Source organism: Anas acuta, chromosome 1, assembly GCF_963932015.1.
Source record: "Anas acuta chromosome 1, bAnaAcu1.1, whole genome shotgun sequence".
Classification (NCBI taxonomy): domain Eukaryota; kingdom Metazoa; phylum Chordata; class Aves; order Anseriformes; family Anatidae; genus Anas; species Anas acuta.
Window position 1 is genome coordinate 110642358 of NC_088979.1, and position 25911 is coordinate 110668268.

General features: G+C 36.6%; 1 long non-coding RNA gene across 2 annotated transcripts in view; it reads left to right on the plus strand.

Annotated features, from left to right (window-relative positions):
- Positions 1 to 14381: 14381 nt before the first annotated feature.
- LOC137861408 (uncharacterized) overlaps positions 14382 to 25911 on the plus strand; it is a 77217-nt gene continuing 65687 nt past the window's right edge. For both annotated transcript variants that reach the window (XR_011099584.1, XR_011099583.1), the window contains exon 1: positions 14382 to 14575. This is a non-coding gene — a long non-coding RNA (uncharacterized lncRNA). The remainder of the gene's footprint in view (positions 14576 to 25911) is intronic.

The window sequence follows — 25911 nt, forward strand, 5'->3', positions numbered from 1 at the left end:
ATTCTCTATTTGCCTTTATATATTTTTCCCTATTTTTCTGTATCTTCTGCAGATGATTGCTCCAAGAACATGCAAGGTGTCTTTCCACCTGCCAATTAAGAAAGATGAGGAAGTCATTTATGATTAAAGCTCCTATACTGTACGAGGACTTCTAGCCTCAAAGCTAGGGGCTGCTCATGCCTCCCCCACCACTCCTGATAGCAGTTAACCCAGCAGTATCTACAGGTGTGTCGCTGAAGCAGATGAGAAAAATTGATTGGTTTCTCCATTTAGTCTGAGCAGCTGATCTGGGGCTCTAACAAGGTGAAGGTAAGTGTGGTGCTGCCCAGTCAGTCAGTGTTGAGCCACTGAGGCACCAGCCCATGCAGTATTCCTTCATCCCACATCTCTCTCCACCCTGGGTGTTGCTAGAATGCCACCATCTTGTGGGGTTACTTTCCAAATTTTTTTACCACATTCAAGCATCAAAGTAACAGAGGAGACTGAAATGGTATTGATTTTTCAACTAGCTTCTATTATTCCTTCATTTTTTTTATTTTTTTTGCTGTTCTTTTATTTATTTATTTATTTATTTTTTAGAAATGCTTACAGGAAACTACATTACAGTCCCAAAGTAATGGAACATTAAAAAGCCATCTGGAGATCTAAAGCAATTTTCATATAAAGAGTTACAGTAGCACTGATGCATGACCACAAAGACAGACACGATCCATTGGATCTGTTGCAAGTGTGGCAGATAACTTGCAGTAGTGCTCAGGAACATAAAAATCTGATATTTCAAGATGAAATCTTTGGGATAGTTAATAATTACAGAATGAAAATGAGAGAAAGTAACTGTTGGCTTCATAAACAGGGTAAAGACTGTATTTAGAAGATACTTGTGTTCTGATAGGATTATACACATGCATGTGCTAAATGATGGGCATGGTGTATATATAGATACATGTAAGTATATAAAAATATAAAGATATTTATTGATATATATATATATATTTCCAAACCATAAACTGTTCCTAGTTGTTATTTTAATTTTAGCAATTAATTCAAGGGTTAATCTTTGGTTTTGCTACCTTAAAAAATTCTACCTTAAAGAAATAAAAAGTGATGTAAAGATACAAAACATTACTTTTCATGGAAACATGGTGGAGTCATACAGACTTTTTTCATTCAGTCTCTTCACGGAAGAGCAATAGTCTGTTTAAAGGGAGTTAGAAATCTTCACTCCTCTTCATGCCCAATTATTTTCCAGACTCTGTATGGCTAGTGCATAGAGAATTGAGTGTTGGGCACATGGCACTGTGTGCCGTGCACCTGGACACTCTCATTCTCTGGTCCTTGAGCAAAGTGAACCTTTTGGAAGAGACATGCACCCTGGCCCTGTTCCTGTGTTCAGCCAGGCTGTGAACCTGGGAGACCAGATTGCATGCAACTGCTGCAACCATAAATGAGGCCAACCCAAAATGTACACATTGCCATCCTATCTGCTACGGTGCTGCTCTTCTGGCTTTATCCTGCAATATTACTGTGATAGGTGTTACCATAAGCAGACTTAAAATCAATAAGAAAGTCTCTCTTGAGGCCCTGTTCCCTGGGCTAATAAGACAGTGGTTCAGCATCCTTCAGGGTCAAGCTCTGCATCAGGAAGATTCCTGCCAAACTCAATAGAGTTGAGTTAGCAGCATTTTCAGTCCTGCAGTCTCCCACATGACACCTATACAACACATCCTTTCATTACACCATCAACAGCTGACACAAACTGTTATGAGAATCTCAATTTCTCCAAACCTCTCTATGTGTGCAATCAGTATCTCGATAAAAAAATCTCCCATAAGAGTATAGAAGTTGCAGCTTTTTTATATTGTGCATTTATATTTTTACTTGTATGATTTCACTTTTTATGGAAAAGTCACTTAGGCTCAGTGAAACCCATATACATTTATGTGGGTTCAACAGCTTTTTACCAATACACCATGCTATTTGCATTGTGAAATGAGCTGAATAACTCAGCAATAATTCAGAGATCACTGAAAGTGGCAAAATTTTCTTGCTTAGCTATATAGCAGATTTTTATTTTAGATAGCCTATGTGATTTGTACATGTACATGGTACTACTCATTTCTAGCTGCTATTCCAATCAGTAAGAAACAGCAAAAACCCAAAGGCACGTTCAGGAGATATCGAAGTTATAAAACCATTCATTGTAGCTGTGTGACTGTAGCATAGTCTTGCTTTCTGGTCAGGCTGCTGATTTTTGTATACAAAGAGCAGAACACTTTTTGGATGAAAGGACAATGAAAGTAAGGTGGATTTATTCAATTATCTACTATACAGGGAGATGGGAAAGTGCTGCCATATTCAGTACTGCATTAAATATTGATCAGCAGTTCAAACATCTTTCTCTTCTGCAAAGAATATAAATCTACTGTTTGATATTCAGGCTAATTCAATTTATAATGGTAACATTTTCTACTCAAGTTTGTGTTTGCTAAACAGGTATTTAAGTTCTCTTAATGTTTAATACTCTTTCTGAACTACCTAACAAAAAAAAGTACTTTGTCAACAAAATGACACAATAATGTTGGTCAAAGCATTATTGCTTTGGTTGGTCAAACCAACCCTGTTTGCCACAACATAACCTTTCTCAAATTCTATAAAAGTACACTAAAATTTTGCCAAAGCAGAGTTTTTGTTTAGTTACTTTATCCCAGGATAGACCCAACCAGTGTTTGTGTTGGACCTTTTCTTTCTTTTTCTTTCATAAGTCTGTTCTACATTTCCTTTCCTAATAGGAAATGAATGAACAAACAATCAAACAGAAAAGGATCTGCAGTACTTTTTTTTTTAAAAAAAAAAACAACAACAACAACAAAAAAAAACTTTTGAAAATGTATTGTCCTGTCCCACAAGCACTTGGAAATTCTTACAGTCTACTTTTCCAGTTTGATTACTTTTGACAGTTAAAACGGGCAGCTGAGTTTACCTACTGCATTTAGAAGCCAGGAAAACTTACATTCCCAAGATGTGAGGTGGAAGGCAAGGAAGTGCAGTGACTTACCATTAGAAGAAGAAAACTCTGGGGGAGTGGTGCTTTTCATGGTTACCAGAATACCTCCAGGAGCTTTGCTTCCTGCTCTCCAGTAGGAAACCTTCTGAAATGTTCAGAAATACTGTATAGACATTTTTGTGAATTCAGTGCTTATTAGTTTTCCATCTCTGCAGATTGTAGTCCAGAAAAGAGTGCTGCCCAGGCAATATTCTCTGTGCAATTCAATCATCATAGTTTGTTCATTATCAGGAAGACATGGCCTTAGCTAGAAAGTGAGTTCACCACTGCAATGTTTCTTCTTTGCTTGAGTTTCCCATGAATGTGTCAGCTGCTGTTGTGGTGTCTTGGGAGGTAAATATATAGTTCTGGTGTGACTGGAACAAAAGCATCCTTTTTGCTACATATATAGCCCTGAGCATAGATTATATGTTAGCAACATTCAGTCTTCAGAAATATATTAAGGCCTTTAACTAAGGAGTGGTATTAGTTGTATATTGTACTGCTGGCAAACATCCCAGCCTATGTAAAATATTCCTGTGGAAAACCTTGCAATCAAAAATTGTCTACTTCTTTTGTTTCAGCAGGAACCCAGAGAGGGAACTCATGTAAATGAGTCAACAAAACAACACCTTTAGAGTTGGATTCTTTGAGCTGAGTTCATTAAGTGCTCAGATTTGGGCTTGAGAGAACATGTCCTATTCTAAAGTTCATCAAATATCTTCATAAAGATGGTAAGAACAAAATTTAGCTGTCTGTTGCTATTTTTCAGATTAAAGTGCTAACCTAGACAAAAAAGACTCAAAGCTCAGTGTTAAGGTAGCAATTCTGTCTCTTGTCTGCTCCACATCAATGTGCAGAGAGTACAGTATGTGAAACTACTTGCTGTTTGGAGACTTTTGGATCCTCACATGTTGAGCTACAAAATAAATTTTTAGTATGGCCTCTGAATTTTTCAAACTTTATTTTGTATAAAGTTTCTAACTAAATGCAGAGTGATTCCTTTTACTGTTCCAGTTTTTATATATAAAAATGGACGTGTACAGTGAGAGGAAAGGAAATATGGCAAGAAGTGCAAAACTTGATAGATGTGAGAGTGCTCTTCTAGTCAATCATTGTAAATCAGTAAGGTTGAGCAAAGTGTCCCATTTCTGAGAGAGGCAGGCTTGATTTCAGGCATATATGGTCCCTGACCAGAAGAGAACTTTGAGATCATCATCATGAGAAATGGCCAGTAGTTTTGCTGCAAGGGATTATTGGAGAGCCACAGTCAGAGAGTCTGGGTATGAATAAATCCAAGTTTATCACATTTGGCTCTGAAGGGAAGGATAGTATACAAAATGCAGCCTAGAGGGGATCTGGCTAGGAAGATGCCTGGCAGAAGACATGCCCTCCAGAAACTCACAGATCGTGATAGTGTGGGAGAATGATAACAGAGAAAAAGACTAAGGTTTAAAACGTGTTAAACAGTTTAAATAAATAAGACCTAGTCCCTGAAGAAAAGAATCTGAAGTAGAATGGCTGGGAGGTATTGAAGTATTTGTCAAACAATTTAGTAAAGTTTTAAATATTTTGAAGTTTCTAGAAAAGCAAAATAAAACACATAATAAAAATAACTGTAACTTCAAATTCAATAAAGCATATATTGAAAATGTCAAGGCGCAATACCTTATCACTTTGTACTGTGAAATTAACCCAAGATTTTTCAGACAGACAGTATAATATCAGCAAGGTGCCACTTTAAACACCTCAAACCTTCCAGCAGTTTTAAATGTGGTGGGGAAATAGACCTGCTGAAGAGAAGGAATCTGAAAGAAAAAAAAATGAAGAAAGCAAGTGAGGTGTCCTAAGCTTTTACATGTATTTTTGTTCAAGGGCAGAAGGAGAAGTCTTCGAGCCTGAGGCAGAGAAAATAAAGGGTAAAATTAGGGGCAGCAAGATTAAAATATTACTGAAGGTTATTCAAGATTAGCTGTATGATGAATGTTCCAGAGAATGCTGCATAAATCAAGATAACTAAGATAAATGAAAGTCTAATTTAAGGAGTTTGCTGTCTCTGGATCAGAACTGGAAGGAACCAGATGCATGACTGCCAGTTTATAAGGTACAAGAGTAATACTAGAAACAGGGGCAGATCTGTACAGACTGCACTGAGCCAAGACTTTGGTTCAGGATACTGTAAGCAAAGTTCCGTTTCCTTATGTCTTTACCAAAGAGGGAAGAAAAAAATCAGCTGGAAACTGAAATTGGACAGTAGCAGTTATTTTTAATGAGTATCCCCACTTACAGAAAGGAACTTTGGACTTTTTAAGACTGGACTTCTCTCCCTTGTGACGATAACCTGGCTCTTTGCTACAACCGTACAGTTATACCCCTAACTGTTACCTTAGTTGACATACTTCCTTCTCATTGCACACTCAAACCTCTTTTCATCTTTTATTTTTTTTTCCTCCCCTAATTACCTGTATTAAGAACCAAAAGATATGACCAAAGAGGCCCAGAGTACATTACCTAAATGTTATACAGTAATATAACATAGAATTTTGTTGAAAAAAAGGCAAAGAAAAAGTCACTGAAAAAAAAATAAAAATTTAAAGCTGAGGTGTCTTTTAACACTCGCGTTTGTATTTAAAAATTCATTGGCCAGAAAATTATTTTCATTGTGCACACACATCTAGTGAGAGGGCACGGATAATATAAGCCTTGTGAGAACAGAAATGGGGGAAAAAAGCTTGTCTTCTGTGGGTAAAGTTCTCAGCGATGGAAATCTGTAATTCACTGGTTTTGTCCCACAGATACATGATACTGATGGAGCTGTTGAAAGATGAAGTTAATGAAAAGTGGGACTGCTAACAACATCTGACAAATGACAGCTCTTTAGGCTGAGGACACCAGCTGCACGAGCCTTGAGGAGGCATTTGAACTGTGGTCCAGGTACAGCAGAGATAATAACCTCTACATGCCTTGGAAATGATAAAATGGATTGCTTAAAATCTGGGTTTCCTGATCATGTGCTGCACATTGTAATCAGGTGACAGCTGCTGGAAGAAGGTGCCAGATAACCAACTCCCGAGCTACTCCCAAAAGGAGAAAGACTGATTTAATATTATACCCATTTCACAATGACCCAGGCAAAGTTAGTTCCCACTGCCTACCTAGGTTTTCCAAATAAGTCTTTTACTCCACGCACCACCTTCCCCCCTCCCCTCCCCCCCCTTCTCCACTGCTTTCCCCCTTCCTTGTCCTGCAAAGTTCTGTATGTTTAAAGTCAGTGCTGTTGAGCAGGGAAGTAACACTCACTAAGCCCTCTGTAGTACAGGTTAGTTCCTCAGATTTCTTGTTGGGTGCTTCAGTCAACATCACTTAATTTTTTCACACTTTTTAAACAGGAATCAACTGAGACTAAACCCATCACTTTTCATTACCCAGAAATATCCAGCAATAAGATGATGTGTTGATTTATGAAAGTTAAATTTATTGTTTTATAGTGTTTTTTAGGTGGATAGTGAAATCCAAGCCATTATTCCCACTTGCTGATTATTCATAAGCTTGTGTACTAAAGCATTCTATCCCTTTTATTAATTTGTAAGTAAGTAATGAAGAGGTGAGCATTGCCTTACTCAAGATGAATATGAAAGAGAAAAAAGCATCCAGTAACTATTGTCATTATGCTGATATTGCCTTGAATAACAAGCAGAAGCTATTAGCATTCACCAAATAATTGATAATTAACTAGGAAGCATAATTTCCCTCAGGCTGCTCATTTTGTCCTCAAGAGCCCTAGGCAACTGAGAATTTCCAGAAAGCAGAAATGCAGGCCACACCTGTCTCCTTCAAGACATATTCCCTTTCTCTCCCTCACCTCATCCTCAGTCATGTGTCTCCTTCTCTAACTCAAGTTAATTAAAAAATCAGGAAATGTTCTGACATCATCAGAGCAGCATGATTAGGCAGATGAATAATTTAGTTTTATGAAAATTTTAATCAGAAATTAAGCTTGTTTGCTGGATTTTAGGGCATACTGCCATGATATACCGTTTCTTTAGATTAAGAATTATTTTCCCTTTGCATTCCTTCTATGTACTGTTCCCTCTCCCACAGCTTGCAGGCAGTCATTCCTACATCTCCTATTCAAGAGTCTGTGGGACTGCAAGCTGAGCTAGACTGCAGAAATGATTACGATTAAAGACAAGCAAAAAGAAGTTGAACAGCATTTAAAAAATTTTACATTAACACCTGGATTCTTATAGGGGCTCATACTGCATTGTGGACCCATGAATAGGTCCAGCTTGACGCAGTGAGACAAAAACAATGATACAAAACAGCAGAGGGGAACAGGAGGGGGAGAAAAGAGGGGGAATTTTATAAGCCAGTTGTGAAGACAATTATCGTGGTACTATGTTCTTAAATATTGGTCCCAGCACACTTTTTTAGCACATTAAAAGGGAAACATTTGGAAAAACAACATTCTATGGCATTTTTTTCTGCCTAGCAACCACTAAAGAGATTATTTGGTAATGATAAAACTACTGGAATGTTGTATCATGCTAATGGTAACCTCACCACAAATTTTCAGTTCATTTCATTTCTCCTTCTTAAATAAATACTCTGTATTCCTTAAAGAGAATGATATAGGTCCAAGGATGAGCAATTAAATGTATCCCAGGCATAAAAGGACTTTGGCCATTTAGTTTACAGGAAAGATATTTTGGACTACAAACTGATTAAAGTCTGCTCTCCCCCAGTCTTCAACATTACGTTACTGCACTATTTGTCCTTTATGAAAAGTTAATGCCTGCCTCTCTAGCATCTGAACCCACTATGCTGAATAAGTCATTTGATCGCTCTGACTTGGTACAGCAATTGCTGTGTGCCTGTATGTTAGCAATTTGGAGATTGATTTTTATTTTGAAGTTGAAATAGAAGAGATGAGAGGTCTTATATATAATGTAATACACATACACACACCTGTTAGCTTATGATGCAGTTAATGCATTAAAATGGAACAGTTTATATTTGTCAGCTATACAGCGTTGCACATCACATTAAAAAAAAATCCTGCACCATTCAGAAATCATTCCTTTATTCTGTACTCCATTTAGCCAAAAATATGCACATATGTACAGACACATTTTATTACGCAGAGGCACTACTGAATATAAATAGAATATTTGTCATACTTCAGATTAATGTAAAAAGAACATTGTGCAAAAAGCTGATTCTGCCAACCCACTGGCATATTTTCCACATTCATAAGAGTTCTGCCTAAAGTAGCATAACTGAAGACCACATTAGGGGGAAAAAATGGGTGAAAATACAACGTAGACTACACAAGTAGAAATACGAGAGACAACAGATGCTACTACGATGAGAAAACCTCTCTGACACTGCAGGGAACCTTCTGCAAAAATTATATTTAAAAATTAATTATGCACTGCCATAGTAAGATTGGAATTGCCTTGTCAGATGGGAGACAATGTCTCAGGTACATCATAATCTCTGGTAGAATCAGGAAGATTACTGTAATGTAAATGTAACGTAAAGATTACATGCATGAATTAATGGTTTAAGGTAGAGGTTTAAGCAACAATCATATAACATATGTAAAAATGTACATCACTGGTTAATGTATTTTGTATAAGCAATCTATATCAGTTGGCTACACATGGGAATAATGTTCTAAATACTTTTGCAAACCTCTGCCAGCAGTGTCACCCTGAAGAGAAAGTAGACGTGGAATATACAAGAAATAAGGAGAGTTACTAGGTTCTCTTACCTGCCATAGAAAAGACAAACTATTATTATTATTATTTATTTATTTTCACACATAGGCTGCAGTGGGTCCTCTTACAACCAGTTTTCTTTTAAATAGGTAATAGAGGAGTGACTGTATGAATTTCACCTAATTACAAAGTGACAGTCTTGATGAAGATTATGAGTTCTGCAAAAGGCATGCAACTTCTCTATGGTATGCTAGCAGGGAATGATAGAAAAATAAACACTTTTTCATGCTCTTTCAGACAATACAGAATATTTTAACTCATAAGGAAGACATTCAAAATCTACAGAGAAAGGTTATCTAGCCTTTTCCTGCTCTACTAGAAGCATGCCTATTTTCTCTTCATTCTGGTGTCATCTTCTACACTTATGTAAGGTGAAAAGCAAATAAATTGAATTTAATAGTTATTAATTTGCTATATTTTTTTAGGTGTTGCTCTAGAAAATGAGCTTACAGTGAATGGAGTGGAGAGGGGCTAGTTTCAGACAAGTGCACAATTTCTACACACAGCAGCAAACAGCAGGTTTGTGTATTCATTTTGAAATGTTTTTAATGCTGCTCAACACACACATGAATAGAATACTGTCTCATGAAAAACATTCTGGCAATAGCTTCAGTTGAAAAGGCAGGGGAAGGGGAGGTGACTATCTTACAAAGTAATAAAACCTCATAATTTCTGGTGAGAAAATTAGTTCATCATGGCCCAATATGCAGTCAGATTGAGGCTTGTATTCCATCTGTAGTCCACATGGGTATTTAAAGAAGAGACATCATATGAAATGATGGAGACTTCTGTGATGTTACAGGCCAGAATTTGACTGGGATTTATATGAGAAAATTTTGTTACTTCTTACCCAGAAAGCTGCTTGCAAATTGCCATCAAATCTAGATCAAATTTAGAAGTATGTATAACAGAAATTATCGGTTATAAATATTGTGTCAGTAAGTGGTTAAAATGATGTCTTTTTAAAAAACCTTTAGAGGAAATAAAGGCAAGAAAAAAGTTCTGAAATCATACAACTTCCTAAAAATGCCAAATTGCCAGTTTCACTTTGATTTGCTCTTAGTGATGTCATGTTGGCTGTCACCAATCACCGTCTTACTTTCCATGTGTCTTAGCATAGTTTCCAGGAGAATCTGATCCACGGTCTTGCTGGGCACAGAGGCAAGACAGACTGGCCCTCTTCTTCCCTTTTTTCCTCTTTAAAAATGGGGATTATGTTTTCCGTTTTCTAGTCCATTGGAACTTCACAAGACTGACAAAACTCCTCAGATATGATAGAATCTAGTTCCCCCCTGAAACTCTTTTTGCTTCATAGGTCCCGGTGTACTAAGACTATATCTCAGTCCTGTGAAACACAGCTCTGTCAGAGCATCTTATATTAGCTGAGTAAGGAATTGAGTATTTCATATACATCCCAGCTGGAGTCAATTCTTCATTAGAACAAAGCCCATAATTTTTACAAGTACACCTACTGCCAGAATTCAGTGTCCAAATATAGTGAGTATCATGTCAAAATGATAATGAACAAAACAAATCTAAAAGAAAAATTCTATCTCTTGCTTGCGTCTGTGATGATTAGAACGGGAGTAATAGGTGAAAGAAACTGAAACAATAAATGTAACACTAATAGAGTTTTGTTCTCTCCCTCTCTCTCTTTTATTTATTTGAGCTCTGATAGCATTTAAAAAAATAAATAAATAAAATAGAGCAACTACAAGTTTATAGCCTAATCTCACAGGTAAGAAAGTTCTTTGTAGCTGACAATGAAAACAATGCAATCTTCTTTATCTCCATTTTACTAAACAGATAAGTTTATGTATTATGCAAAGGAATTCAAAACTGAAGTTCAGAGTTTTATATCACTTTAAAATGTGAGATAAAGGGAATCTGGAGCAGAATTTACAAATGCAGAAGCCAGTAGCATTTACAGCGGTTTATTTATGTCCTCCCATTTTTTGTAGACTCTGTGCTCTTTTTCAGTGAAGTGCAACTTCACTGAACTGCAGAACTTTTGTCTTCATTTTGCTATTGGTGTGAGAAATCATCTGTTAGACTAGGAACTCTCAGTTAGAAAGTCCAGGTTCGGCTCCTGATTCTGGAACAGTTTTGGTATGCAGCCTTGGAGGACATATTGTAATTACACATGAGGAAGTAATCTGGAGATCATATTTGATTTTCTATCTTGCAGAAATAATGCAAGAATTAATCAAAGTTTCCAAAACATTGGGAGATCCTGAAGCTGAATATCCTGAAGAACTACTAATAATTTATCACACTTCTTTTTGACCATATGCACAAAGTCAGTTAGATCTTGTCACAATACAAATTTGAGTGGTTTCTTATCTCTCCCTCTCATGGCTTTATGTAAAGAGAAAAATTATATTATTTTATGCATTTTTTTTATTATTCCACATGTGTTACATAATATAGGTAAATTTATACCCTATATTTATGAAAAAAATATTTGTTCAGTACTCTTCAATCTTTTATTGTTAGATTTATTTCTTAATCTAGATTTAACAGGATATTAAATTTAAACATGTATTTGGTCTCTCATACTGCTCATACTGAAGCATTTTCAATTAAGCCAGAAGGTACAAAAACTGTTTGGAGGCTAACCTATTCAAGTGTTCATTGAGTGAAATTAAATAAATAAATAAATAAATAAATAAATAAATAAATAAATAAATAAATAAAAGTAGTTTTAACTTGGCAGTGTCAGCAAACCATAATAAGCAAGAAATGATAGAGTGGTAGCAGATGGATGCATAATTTTTATGAGCTATATACAAGTTGAAAATTTTGCATCTGGTCAAGTTTGCAGTTTGGTCAAGTGTTACACTATTGAGACCTCCAAACCTATTGATGGCTTCCAGGATGAACTGGGAAAACTGAAAAATGCCTGTGAAAATTACGGCTACTGTTTCAAGTACTGAATTTGTCCCTGGACTACACTAAATGCTGTTTGGACTGATCTTTTTTTTTTTTTTTTTTTTTTTCCAGTAGGGCATGATTTCTGGTCTTCCAAAGATTGTCTTTTAAAAGAATTGTAAATTTAATCATTTGCCTCACATCTTATCTTTAGTAACACTGATACTCCCTCCTTCAAATAGACAACTGATCATTTGAGAAAACTTATATCTATATCTGCATTTCCTGTGGATTTTTTTTTTTTTTTTTGGCGGTGGTGTTTTTTTTTTGTTTTGTTTTGTTTGTTTGTGTTTTTTTTTTTTTTTTTTTTTTGGGGGGGGAAGCTACTGAGCTCAAAAAAAAGAAGCTATCTCAGCAAGTAATCCAGAAAAATGGATCAGTCTTCCCATATAGAACTGATAGGGAAAGAATGTACTTTCAAACTGTGTCTTCATCTTGCAACATCTATTTTGCATGCTAATCTAATCTCTAGAAGACAATATAGCTTTTAGTTACATGTTATTTTCATTCCATAATTTAAATGCATCTCTGGAACACCAGGAATGTTAACTAACTCTTAAAAGATAAAGCCAAAGGGGAAAAAAAGGAAGGGGAGCAACAGTTTCATTTATCAACACTGGGACCTGTGGGCTAAAAATATGTTATCTTGGAAGTGATCTGCATGAATAATGAAGACCAAGGAGCAGAGGTCCATGTCTACTAGATAAAAAATCTAAAACTGTTGTCCAAAAGGCCACGACTAGATCAGTCCATGTGCTGAAGGCATTTGCATGTTGAAGTCAGATCACAAACAGCCACATCACTTCTAGATGTAGTTCTCCTAATAAATGAGTAATAACTACCACCAATTTCATGCACAAACTTCTGCTCTCCAACTGTCCGGTACAGTGCCATCCTCCTTCACAAACTTATGGTGTTTTATACAATCACAGTGTCTGTAATGTCTGTACAGTAGCTGATGATAACAGTTATTTCATTTTCATTCATGATTCCAATGTGGAAAGGATGATTTTGGTTACACCTGGTGATCAATCACCAATTTACAGCTGCAACAAGTTCATTGCGTATATGATAATGGAATATAATTTGATCTTGACTGAGGGATGACAAGGCATGCAGCACCTCAAATGAGTTTTTGTTTTTTTTTTGCAGTGAATAGTTATTATTTTTTGTTTGGATCTCAGGAGTCAAAGCTTCTTCTTTTTTATCTTTGATAGCGAAAGCCCAGATATTCCCCTCAATGTTTAACAAATCTTTATGATCTTCTTTTCTAAGAGAAAATAAGAACTTCAGGCATGTGTGGATAAAAGGATATTGAAGTACCACTAACCAAATTTCTTCCACTCAAAACTGCTTTGATTGAAAACTTTTCTATTCTATTGACAAACTATTTTTTCACAAAAAGTACTTTTATTTCCTTATTCTGCTCTGAAAAAAAAAAAAAAAAAAAAAAAAAGAACAGAAGTTAACACAAGATGTTCATTTCAGGAAGGCTGTAGAGCTGTAATTTGGAAACTTCTGTTCTTCTCCAATCTAAGCTTTCCAGGAGCTCTCTTCCTCCTGTTCACTGTTGCTTCTTTCTCTGTGTCTGGCACATGTATGAGGATTAGTGTCATCTGAAGCCCTGCTCCCACTAAATGTTGCAAATGCATTTCTAAATCAAAACACAGACATTTTTCGTTCTTCACTGAATTTTGCAACAGAGTCTATGGTTTACAGTTTCTTCTGTAGAAAAGCAACTTGTTTTCTTGAAATTTTGTCACATGAAAAACAATTTAACAGTTCATATTCCATGGGTTACTTCTGATTTATTTTGTAAATACAAAGGTAAAAAAGAGCAACCTTGATGTGGTGCTTTTGATGGGTTTTGAACTTGCTGTCATAACTTGCAGTCTAAAGTGATACAGTCTTCATTCAATTCTTTTTTCTTGCCATATTTCAAAATAAGGACAACAGATTGTAGAGCTGGGTACCACTAGATACTTGAAGAGTCCTAGTTTACTGAGCCAGTAAGTTCTTTAAAAGACAATACAAATGTCAGAAAATGTAGAGACTTGTACAAGTCCTGAAAGACTTTCCAAATTTCTGGGTATGGTAGCAGATATATTTATTTATTTAACTCTGCATACTACTGCAGTTGAGTGTAAAATTTGGCATCCTTCTATAGATTCATTAGAAACTTAGGGAAGAAAAGGGCCTATTCAGCCTGCTCCTCCTGATGGCCCCCAGGGACACATGCTAAGCAGGCTGGGTCTCCACCAACGTGCTGCTCGGTAATTGTTTACAGCAGTCAACGTCCACTTTATTCTGCCATTGTCTTTGTGCCCACTTTATTCACCCACTGCCTTTGTGCAGCCGCCACGCTGAGGGGAAAGGCTGCCCCAGCTGCTGGTGGCAGGGTGAGGTGAGCTGGGCAGGTGTGGGAGAAGCTTCTGGAAGATGAGGGGGATGAGGGGCTGGTGTGAGGCCTGGCCCAGGGTGGCCAAGGGTGGGGGGGCAGGGGCTCCGCTTCTGGTCTCTCCTTAATGTTTTACAACATGTAGCTGTAACCTTGCTTATTTATTTATTTATTTATCTATCTATCTATTTATCTATTTGTCTATCTTCCTTTAATGGATGATAGTTTACACTTAACATGTTAAAGTTAATTGGCAGTGATCTAATTTCTAACTCAGAAGCGAGCGCAGCGCAGAGGTGGGCTAGGCCCTCGGATGGATTGAGAGGCTGAAGCAGCACTAACAGATGTTATCTAAAACATCGCCCACGTGTTTGATCTGATTTTTTTTCCACTTTTCTGACCAACGGTTGGACAGCTTTGGTAAGTGTAATTGACAAAACAAAGAAGGATGAGGAAATACTTTTCTAGTCTGAAGAAGATGAAGTGACATTAGTTACAGAGCACATCCTGCCAAACCTCTTTGTGTTCTTATTGAGCCATCTTTAATGTGAGGCTCTTGTAAAACCTCATAGCTAAACCTTGTTTATATTTTATTTATCTCTGACACATTTAGTGAAAATGTGCAAACATTTAGAGTAAATGAATTTAAAAGTACCAGATGAAAGGGAGACACCATAACTTAAGGTGCTTCACTAATAGTTTATTAAAAATGACCTGTTGCAAGAATTGTCTTATCTAGTGCAGGTTTTTTTTAGATGTTGTATTATAAAAACAATTTTATTTCAGTGTGTGATGCCTTCAAAGTCACTGTATCATCTGGTAAGTTAAGAATTGATCTGCATTTCTGCTGCAGAACTCAGAACTGAATTTTAGTGGTCATGTTCATGCATCTGCACAGTTGAAGAGTAAGATATATGGATCTGCTGCCTCTGACTTGATTCTACATAAAGTTCAAGTGGGAAGCAAAGATGGCAGTAGCCACCGGTGTCACAGCAGAGTGACCCTTGCTATATAACAAGTTCTTTGCAACTGAAATTACTTCCTGCACCTGATGAAGGCACAAGAGGGTGAAGGCTGGGTTTTGCTCATGTCTCAAGCGTTATTAAGTGTGACCATCTGAACTAAGGCCTATAAGCTGAGGTATTCAACCATGTGACGGCAGAAGTAAGTGTCACATCTCTGTCTTCCAGTAAACACTCCTTACCATTGCCAAACATAAACAGTTTGGTCACTTTCTTACTGTGTTTGATAGATATTTAAGGGAAAGGTAGAATATTTGATATTTAAAATATCTAGCATATTATTTTAAAATGCAGCTTTCTAAGAGCCAGCTTCTGAACATATCTGTCTTGTACAGATAAATGGAAAAATATTTTGACTTAAAGTAGAGAGGTGAGTTCCTGCAGCTTCCAAAGCTGTAGTATTGCCAGCCTTGTGGACTCAATAATTTAATAAACCAGTTTGATCTTGGAGAGTCCTAGCAGATAAAACCGTCCATGCAGAAAGAACTGTTCCTCATATTACCCTCCTTTTCCTGATTTGCCATTTCAAATAGTAGCCAGATTCAGTGCCCTAGGAAAGAGAACATTCAAGACCTTAAAAATGGCATTACAGCTTTTCCTGAGATCACATTAAAATGGATAAATTCTGCATTTGGTTATGTGACTTTATCATATTCTCATCATATGATTCTCATCATATTCTCATTATCATGGCGTGAGGAAAGAGAAATGCAGGTGACCAAGAGTGGTAGCAATAAGGCCCATACTCATATAGACATTCTTTAGATACACAGTATTTGTTGAATGAGGTTTTTTTTCTCTCACTATGGACCAGTTATTGTCATTCCTGTATTGGAAGCTTCCATTTAGAAATGGACTTCGGGAGTCTGACTGGGTGTAGGTGACCAGGCATGTCCAATTGTAACGTCCATATGTGAGTATCTTCAAGGGAATAGAATTACTTTTGCTAGGAATGGCCTTAGTATTTTTCAAGTGTTCTGGAACTGAACTCAGTTTCCTTTCTGTAAGCAGACACATAAAAAATAAAAACAGAATGCTTTTTTTGATTTTAATTTCTGTGACTGATTTACCTTTGGCTGTTGACTCTGGCAGTTCCTCAAAAAAAAAATCTCCGTATTCTGCCTCACTGTTCTTGGCTTGGGAAGCTTGAAACTGATGTCTATAATCAAATTACCATCGGAAGTGATAGATAATCACTTCTAGATTGTTAATGCCAGTAATATTTTCAGAAATTCTGGATTTGTTCAGACTTGGTTTTAAAAGGCTGTCATGTTATGGACAGGTCAAGAAATGCCAGTGAATGAGCTTTTTGGCCTTTTTTTCCACTCAGCTAAATTCAGGGTGGCAGGGATTCTAGCTACTCATTTTGTGCTTATGCCATACTCTAGGCTCTTGTGGTAGGAGAGCTCTCTCCAAGATATGTGTTATAGACCAGGAAAAAACAAATACCACCCAGGGAATTAGAAAATAAATAATGTTCTTGTTAATCTAAGATGACAGTGTTTTACAAAAGAATCTGGCTTCAAAAGGAGGGAACAAGCACTGCTGGGAGCTCACTGTTTTTAGAACTCACAGATTACAACCCAGAACGGCACGCTAGAAACTTGTGAGTAAAACCCGTTGTATGCTTACTGACATCTGGATAGCTGCCAACATCTTCATTTCAATAATTGCATGCAATCTCAGTGATTCCTGTACTATACAAGAAACAGATTCTGGGGACAGAGAGAGGAAAGCATGTTCTTTTCTTTTTTCTTTTTTTTTTTTTTTGGTGTGTGTGTGTGAGTGTGTACATAGGTATAAATGACTAAGTGTTGTAGCAAGAAAGAAAATACAGTTTAATACTTCATTCCAGGGATACTAGTGGGATCTGGATTAATATCAAACAAACAAACAAAAAATCAGCTAAAATGCAGGTAATCTTAACTGCTTGCTCAGATCTTTGAATTTGCTTGCTTGAACTTTTGGTTTTCACGAACAATCAGATAATTGGGAATTTTACTGGAAAGCTCTGCCTTTAGAATGTGGTAATGTGTGTTGGTTTCTGTGTAGTTAAGTTTCTGTAGTAAAATTTTTGTTAGGTAAACTATCACTGTGCAAGGCAACACTGCTCATGTTTTTCACGTATTTTTTTTTTTTTTCCCTCGCTGAATATGTATTTGTATGTCACAAAGCCAGTTACTCGTGGAAATCAATTTTTAAATACCTGTGCATGTCTATTCTCAGAAGTAGGTTATGTTTGTTCATCCAGTCAGGAAACGGAAAAATACCACATTATCTGTTTTTTGAACAAAGCTCAGCAAAAGTCTGAATAGTCACTGCTGAGTCCTACACTGGAAAATGCTGAGAAGAGATTTTGATGCATTTAAATAATGCAATTCCATTCAGAGTGTTCTAGCAAAATGATAAAATAGAGAGGCTAAGTTTGTCAAACATATTATTCATGGCAAACCATTCATTCAACTTTAACAAGCATGCAACAGATGCTGTATTTTGCATGCTGCTACACCACCTCTTCAGTGACTCTAAAAAGTGACATGTACTGAGGAGTGTCTATCCTTACTTCTCATGCAGGCTAGATCATCAGAAATGTTTTCTTATAGCTGCAGGCAATATCATCATTCCCTGCCTTGTGCTCAGTTCAATTAAGACAATATGCATTTAATCCTCACTGCTCTCTTTTTATCTCCCCTTCTTATGTTTCTACCGCACTGTTTTTTTCCACTATACAAGAGTTGTCCTGAATACCGATAAAGTTAATCTTGCTGTAAATTACCAGAGAAACAGGCTAGCCCTGTGGTGTCTGGTTTTGCAAACATCAAACTTTCTGTGTTCAGAAGGTTCCAGGAATTACCTATTTTTCCAACCTTTATTTTTTACACTGTTTAAATCTATGTGCTTTTCATTTTCAAAGTTTCCCAGTGAAGACTCAATACAAAATAAAACAAAATTATATCAGCTCTCATAAAGCCTGTATTAATGTTAAGGATTAGAAACCCCCAGAAGTTAGTCTTGTCCAACAGCGAAGTTCCCGGTAATAGTACAGTTGTTGTTATTGCTTTGTTTCTTTATATTTTTTGGTCTTCATTTTTTGATTTTCAAGCCATTGAGCCCTCATGGAGGCTTTTCTACTCACCTTCTTAGTTTTTACTTTTTTTTTTTTTTTAACCTTAATTGAAATGGAATTAATTTGAAAGATGAACTTCTGACTTCTGAGGTGTTTCAACATAAAAAGGGAAGTGGTACACCTCCACTGTCAAAAAAGCTGCATCATTAGGAAATTAATTCAGGATGTCAGGCTAAATCTTGAAGCCTGACAGGCCAGATTAAGTGACTGACAGAGTCTGCATGCTGTTACATGCAGGGTGCACCCTTTGTCCTTTTCCAATAGTGCCTATGCACTATTTATGACTCAACAGTTGCTTTGCTTGTTAAAAAATGAATGTATACGTTCATGCCTAAGTTAAGATAAAACTTGGACAATACACAGAAAGAATCTTGGGGAAGCTTTCAGAGGCTCATATGGTCATTGTAAAAATATTTCCCCCTTATTTTTAGTAATTGTTTTATTGCATTACCTACAGGTAATGCTAGAAGTTATTTTTATGTGCATCATTTGCAGAGTAATCTCATGGTTGAGAACAAACATCATTGCTTGTTATTAGAGGGACTACACAGAGTATTTGCAACAACATTACAGGAAAATTAAAACAATAACAAAAAATTTTAAGAGAGTACATGTACAAGCAAAATCACATCCCGTCTCAGATTTTTGATTATATGGCAGTGGAAATACTTGTTAATGTGTCTATATTAGAGATCTAAGGAAATTATTTTAAAAGACCTAGTTTAAAATATTTTAAAATATTTTAAAGCTGAATTTTAAAATTTAATTTTAATGACAAAAATCTATTTTTAACAAGGTATCAATACAACAAATGAAAATTCATTAAAAAATTTACATTAGAAATCTCACAAAACAGGCAAAAAGGTTATCCAGATTTTAAACTTTACAGAGACGCTGAAGTAGAGATGAACTTGCTTGTCTTTGTCCTTCAAAGCAAATTTTCCAATTAATATTTTCTGTTTTTTGAGTGACTCCTATTTCTAATAGATCAAGCCTCAAACCTTAGATCAGAATGAAGAGCATTAAGGTTATTTACATCTAGGATGTGCCTTGTTTTTTTTTTTTTTTTTTTTTTTTTTTTTTTTTTTTTTTTGGTTCGTTTGATTTTCCTTTTGATATATATATTTTTAAATTTGAGCACATTTTATGTCTGGGATATTATGTCATGATTGCCTTGTGTTTCAGGGACAAGGGAAGTATTTGGTGTACCTATTAATTTGTTTATAAACCTGTTTGTTTGATTTGGTTTGAATTTTTTATTTGACAAAAACAAAAGCGTGGATAAAATGCTTTGGTTTGGATTTTTGATTTGATGAAAGCAACAGAAGCATTCAAAATCAGGACAGCATTCTGTCTTTCCCAGCTTTTTATTTATTTTATTGTATTGTATTTTATTGTATTGTATTTTATTTTATTCTTTAGAACCTGATTATTTCTTTCCAGAAAATATTTTTATCTGTTATGGTTTTTAATGCTATTGAAGTTGTACCTATGTATATGTTAAAGAGAAAAAATGCTAGAATTAACTTGTTGGTTTGTTGGGTCTCATCTTTCTGTAATCAAAATGCTTATCCTGTTCAGAATGTGTAAAATGTAAACCCGTGTTGTAGTTTAGTTATACTGTATATATGAGATAGTATGATAAGTAATACTGGAAGTTAGGAAAGTACAAGAAATACTACATTTATCTTAAAGTTTACTATGGAGCAGACAGCACTAGTGGTAATAATCTTGATTTAACCCGCTTTTAAACATATCACCTGATGTCTGCCATCACTGATCTCCCAATTTTAGCCCTGTGTCAGTACATTTTCCATGTTTCTGTGCTGGTCTGATTTGGAAAATAAAATTCCTAGTTGGAGTAGTAGGCAGGTGTCTCTCCCTGGCATATCGTCCAGCACTCCACTGCCTTGGTTTAAACAGGGGCTGCAGCTGAAACTGGAAATGTGTCCAAGGCGTGCCATGCAGTCTGAAGTTCATTTAACAGTAGAAATGGGTCCTCTCTGCCTCACCCTTTGCTCTCCTGGTAGCCTTTGCAGCACCATGTCAGTGAACTTGCCTGTGGAATTCAAACCCATCCTTATTTTATTTTATTTTTTTATCATATATATATATATTTAGTGGTCGAGAGTATATCCCAAAACATACAGTTTCTAAACCTTTCAACTGGAAGGCAGTTGATCTTCAGAAACTGATATTCTTTCCTGTTTCGGTTTTTAATACAAGTACACACAGAGGAAGCAGAGAACAGAGACGTATAGAATAACGAGATTTTCCCATTCTGTGACGATTACAGAAACCTTTCCTGCTGTTGATCCACCGGGAGAACTTAGTATTCAGTAGCCCTTCCAAAATTCTCTTTTTGTGAAGTAGCATAGAGATTTTACCTTTGGCTCCAGTACAGCCAGTGATGACAACACATACCAAAAATTTATTTTACACTGATTGCAGAGGAGAGTGTTTTTTATTTGAACTGATAAAGAATTACTTAAACATTTCATATTTTCCAGAAAGTGGCCAAAATATGCTCATCAATATACTTCAATACATGTGTTCTAAGAGAACATACCTGCAGAGTTTTAAACAAATATGTTCAGCATGTTTTACAGTGTCTTTATAGCGTCTGTTTTTTTTTTTTTTTCTCCTCTGGGAGGGGCTGGGAGAGGCAGCCAGAAATTACACCTGGACCTGAAAGTAAAGTGCAGAGTGAGTGTGACAAAAGGAAAAATAGGCAAAAGGAGGAAGGAGAGAAACTCCTTGGGTGGTAAGCTAGGGTGTGAAGTTGTAGGGGAGGAAGGAAAAGGTAGGCAATTGAAAAAAACAATAGCTTTCAGGATACCAGTCCCTTTTTTGTCTGTTCCAGTCACATCACTTGGTCCAATTAACTGCCTTTTCCTAAAAGAACTGCTTTCTTCCATTATATTCACAGAACTTCACTGCTATGGTGCAGAAATAATATGGGAATGTTACCAGAGTGGAAAGGTCTAAATTGCTTGTATTAAAAAGACAACACCTAATTCACATAATCATTGTTGATTCAGTATAAATACAGAGCTTTAAGGTCTATATTAGGAGATGATTAGTATGCCTAATATGGAAGCACATCTTAGCACATTTTCCAGTGTAACATTTCTAGCTTTTTTTTTTGTGTGTGTGTATAGAAAGAACAAATGTCTCTTTTGTGACACATAAAGGAATTCCCTGAGTTAAACCTCTATTTTTCACTAGTTAAGGCATGCTAGTGTTGAGATGTGAGTTCAGCATTTACATTTAAATTTACAGTTCTACATATGGATGATTTTTTAAATTAAGATTTAGGCTCTGGATTTTTTTTTTTTTTTTTTTGAAGAAGAAGAAATCTTCGGATTGGTAGAGATTCTGCAAAGTAACCCTTGTAACATGTCAGACTGTTCTGCCATGTCTTTTCCGTGACTGCTGCATGGAATCTGGGCTGACACTAATCTAGAAGGACAGTCACACCTCATGAAAGAATCATCACTGCTAATCAAATCAGAACGAAAACCCACTACTCTGCATCATTGGAGACATTTCACGTGCTGAATATTTCATGTACTGGGTGCTGTTGCTGTAGACAAAACCCTCTCAACAGCTCTTGTTGCGTGCAAATATTTACTTAGACACTCTGGTGTGGTTGAATTGGTGTGCAGCAACACCAGGAAGCCTTGAGTGATCCTTATAAGTAATGGTAATTACATGTGACTCCACACATGCTAGGTCAGAGTGGCTTGCGGACAGCCCTTCTCTTTGTCAAAGCTCCCCTTGCCTGCATGATTAAGTGGGCAGTGTGCCACAGGAAATTTGATGCATACAGGATGACAAATGTCTGTTTTGGCTGCTGAGAATTGAACTCAATCGTAGATCTGCAGAAACATCAAAACACAATCAAGGGCTGACATCAAACCCGTGAGCCAGGAGAATTCCTGAGGCAAAAAGGGTTGAACTTGAAAGAGCAAGGAAAGAGTGCTTTAGTTTATACCCTGGTACACCAGTCTGTTTCTGCTGACTTGTTACGCAGAGGGGTGAGGGAAGTAACAACCCAGAAAAATATGTTTCTGCCTTTTCAGTTATTCTTTGTATTGGAGTTGTAGCAGTGGAGTGGCAAAAGAGCAGAACAATACAAAACAGCAACTTTGCTTTTCATTTCTGTATTTAACCTTTTAATTTTTTTTTTTTTTTTCCCTAAAGTGTACAAGATAACTTTGAATATCTGTAATGAAAAGAGTGCTTACATCTTTCTTTTTACCTTGATAGTTAGTATCTCTCTGTGACATCAGGAAGAACTCCCTGCCCCAAATGCACTCCTCACCTGCTGCTTTTTTGATCGCTTGATCTTACATGACCACTGTTATAGAAAGTTCTCCTATTTTGTTACTTGCCTGTTGCTCATGCTTGGTACCATGATAAATGATGGCATAAGAGATAAGACTGGAATCAGATTCATTAAATGCTTCCCAGTAGAGGTAAGGACTGAGTTCCTCTTATTTTCAAGTCCTAGGGCATGACGTGTACAACCTGAATAGTGCTGTGGGTTGATATGTGGGATGGAGTCCACTTCCAGGTTGGAAGCAGGCCATGGCTTTGCAACACAAACATATCATCTCTGTGTAGAGCATAGTGTTTGTATTCCCTTATGTTCTCTGTTAGTGATGACAGAGATCGTTTTTGGCAACTGGATCCTACATCAAGCTTGTTCTGTGGTCTTCATTTTAACTAGAGCACTTCTGTATCAACATTTCTGATACTTACTTACAGCTTTACAAGGTTTATAGCCCTTCCTAAGTACACAGTTAAGGGAGATGTCATGCAGAGTTACAGTGATGTGTCCTCCTCCCAGCTTCTGTAGTGATCTGTTTTACAGAGAGGACTTTGCTTTGATCTTTTATTCTGGGCCTTGATCCTTCTGGAGTCATTACAGCTCTGTGAGCTTGTCCCTGAACAAGAGTGGAGCTGGTACATAGTATGACAGCCTAGGTTGCTGTGTGTGGCAAGGGATTGTTGGTACTGATTTCGGTTTTGAAAGCAAATTGTTTAATAAAGCATAACAAAGGGCTTAGCTGGGGTAGTTTCCAACATTTTATTTCTTGTGCTGATGTGACCATAAGGAAATGTCCTGTATTTCAGAAAACAAACAAACAAAACCAAACAAACAGCAACAACAAAAACAAAAAACACACACACATTTTCCTTGTGAAGTGGAGGGTAAGAAATTGTAGTTTCTTCACTAAAGTATTACCAGTGTTCAGATTCTGCTGTGCAAAGTGCTTGTAAAGCGCAGATAAACCCAAAGAGCCCAGCACTGCTTTTGTCATCCTATTACACCAAAGGTGGGGACAAAATGCTTGCCTGACAGGGCTGCTTGTCCAATAACAAAAACTATTCTTAAACAGGAGTTCAGGAGTTGTGAACAGAGTGTTAAAAAAGTTATTTGCTGAATTTGGGCACCCTGTGGAGTTGGCCAAATAATGAACCGTTGAAAGCAATTTGAAGCAAATGTCAATATTTGTCAGATAAATTGCCTTCAATAAATAATTTTTTCCAGGTTCTAGTCATCCGCTAGGAGACTCAGTGATGTCTCTAAAACAAAGACACATAAGGAGTACAAAAGCACCGTACGCAGGGACGCTTCCAGTGAAGGGAGTCCATCGATGGGCAGAATTCCTTATGGTGCAACTTCTGCTCTGTCTTGCAGGCACATTCTGCCATATAGCCCCACTATAATAAAGTAGGAGAAACTGTAATTACTCTATCCCAGTCCAATTTTGTATCTAGACAGTCTTCTGGGTGTTGAGGTTGTGGCTGTGTTAAGTACAGAGGATTAAAACCTGGTCAGATAAGTGATAAACAGAAACATCTATAAGTAGCGACAGTGGCCATAATTATTTTGATGTGGGCCGGGGACATATGATCAACCTTTTGCAAGTAAGACTGTCACAGCCTAAAAAAGAGCATCAAACTATAAGAAAACAAAGCCTGAAGAATATCCCTGCAAATACACAAAGCAAGCTCTGAAAACAACTTAGCTTTCTTCCAAGAATGACAGATTTATTTTCTGGAGGAAAATGGATAAATTTGTCATACTCCCAGCTGCTGTCCTTCAGCATGCAAACTGTTTTTTCATGCAGCAGCATATCTGCTGTGTGCCCCAGGTCTAGAGTTCTTCCTATCAATGCCTGAATCTGCAGTGGGAGAGTGAAACTGTGTTGGTATAGTGCATGTCCTTCCTCAGGTGTGGTCTTTCTTGGGGTTTTGGATTTCACAAATAGCCTAGCTCTGGAAATCTAAATTGCACATTACAAGCCAGAGATTGATAGCATTTTTTAACTTTTACTTTTTGGGAATAGCTCATTTTTGAATGGCAGAATTCACAATGCAATAAAAGCATTTGTCTTTTCCATAAAGGGTTTCCGTGGTAAGCAGAACACTTGAAGATGTAAGCATGATTGTTTGCCACTGTAAGCAAAATGGTATTGAAAAGGAAGACTTTTTCTTAAGCTGTAATATGTATACTCATGTATAACATCACAAGATCCTGCTGTTACTTGATGTGACTTTATGTCTCCTGGATAGATTTACATGATGTCAGCCTCTTTAAACTAGATTGAATCTGAAAGAACTGCTGATTGTCTTTTTTTTTTTCCTTTCTCTTTTTTTTCTTTTTTTTTTTTCTTCCCCCCCCCCGTTTTTCTTATACAGAGATGGGCCTCTGTTATCTCTGTTTTCTTTTGAATGATATTTCTGAAAAGCATTTCAAAAGTTGCAAATTTCATCCTTTTGAAGAAGTTATGCTTTTGAGAAAGTATGTGAACTGTATGGTTATCTTTAGAATTTGGCTCTTTTCCATTTGCTTAGTACCTGGGAAGTAGAGTGTGGTGGTTCAAGTAAAAGTATGATTCTACAAACAGTACCACATATAGCTAGTCTTGTCGTTTCTTTGTGCTTGCTTCCAGATTTTGATGCTGCATCATGGGTTATACAAGTATCTTAGACTGCAGGATTTCAGCTGAGCTCATCAGGACTTTTGCATGAATAAGATAGTAGGGATATGAGTAAGAATTGCAAAATGCTACCAGGTGCACAGAGAAAAGCTAAATTATTTTTGTTAATTTTTTTTTTTTTTTTTTTTTTATGTAAAAAGAAGTGTTCTGTAGTCCTTATTGCACTGCAGTCTTACAAGTGAAAATGTATGAGATGCAAGGAACATAAGTACACATTTTTCCAACCATTTTCTGGCTTTCTAAAACAGTATTACATACCTGCACTGAGTTGTCTGAAATGGTGTAATTACAGTGTCTTGGGAAATGTTCACTGTGGAAATCTTACTCGTGACTGAAGTCTTACAATCAGAAAAAAAAACTTTAATGCATGTGCATTATAAGCATTTGCCCCAGTCTTTAGAGCAAGGTCACTGAGATTGAAACTAGTGGCTGCATTAGGAACTTGCTACATCTTTGACAATAGCTTGTGTACATGCTGTATATAGGCTGTTTTACATACCAAACTTCAGCAAATTTTGAAAATTGGGAATTACACTCCACTTCAAATTGGTTCATAAAGAAATGGAGAAAAGTTGGGTTACTACTTGCCCT